Source organism: Callorhinus ursinus, unplaced genomic scaffold (assembly GCF_003265705.2).
Source record: "Callorhinus ursinus isolate GAN/ISIS: 27379988/994484 unplaced genomic scaffold, GSC_fseal_2.0 scaffold4, whole genome shotgun sequence".
Taxonomy (NCBI): Eukaryota; Metazoa; Chordata; class Mammalia; order Carnivora; family Otariidae; genus Callorhinus; species Callorhinus ursinus.
In genome coordinates this window covers 58,051,946-58,053,198 of record NW_027397066.1, presented here as the reverse complement: position 1 = coordinate 58,053,198, position 1,253 = coordinate 58,051,946, and positions in this window count along the sequence as shown.

The following is a 1,253-nucleotide window of genomic DNA, read 5'->3' as shown; positions in this document are numbered from 1 at the left end:
CTCCTCCTCCTCCTCCTCCTCCTTCTCCTCCTCCTACTCCTTCTTCTCTTCTCCTTCCTCTTCCTTCCTCTTCCTTCTTCTTTTCCCAGGGGATACCCCTGATCACCTGGCTCTGGAGGCCAGGCATGCTTATGGTCCTGAGTCCCATGGGACTGTACAGATCAGAGACAGTTCTTGGCAGGCTACCACTCCTGGGTGGCTGCACAGAGAGCAGATGGAGACACACTCCAGTCTTTCTGTCAGAGAGGACTGCTTGCTTCTGCTCATCCTGGAGCTTTTGTCTGAGGGGCAGGAGCCTGGTTTGGCACACAACTAGAGGCCCGCAGTGGTGTTCTCAGGGAATGGAGACTGATGAACATCATCCTTGAACTCTTCCTCTGCCTGTATCTCCCCCAAACAAGATATGCTTATCTGGTGCCCTGATTTGTGCAGCTTGCCACCAGGGGACATCTGCACATTGCCTGACTCTGGTGGCCAGTGGGGCTTACGTTTGCAGTCCCACAGAACTGCATATATTTGCATACTTTAAAAGCTGCTGCCTGAGGGTGTGGCTTGTAATCAGCTAGATGGAAATTATGATGGAAAAGATAAAATATTGGAGGGCAAATCCAGGAAACTGAACATATGGGTAGTAGGTATTCAGAAGGGGAAAAGAAAACAGATGGAGGAGACACTATCAAATTCTAGGGGAACGTTTTTCCAGGCTGAGCTGTCTGGAGTCGGCAGATTTAAAGCACTCACAGGGTTCCAGGCTGAACTGTTAAGAAAAGACACCCAATTATTTTCTGGTAAAAACTTTTTACAGTCTTCCAGGAAGAAAGATTAAATTATCCACTGAGAATAAAGAATCATAACACCACTAGAATACCCATCTGTAAACAAAAGAAACTAAAAGACAATTGAATAACAGAGAAAAAGAATAATACCTCAAGAATGCTATATATCCAGCCAAGATATTATTCACCTGAATAAAGACATTCAAGGATAGGTGACAAAATAGAGTCGTCCAAGTAACCCCTCTGAGAAAAATACTTGAGATAGTCTAACTGAGATATAAATGAACTCAAATTAAGAACACAAGTCAGAAGAAAGATGAAGAGGACAGGAATCAATTCATGAACAATGAGCCTTGCCATATGAACAGATTCACTCATTCAGTCGACAGGTATTTATTGTGTGCCTAATAATGTGCCAACATAATTGTTGACAAGGGGGACGAGAAGATAAACAAGAATTAAATCTTAATGGGTGAC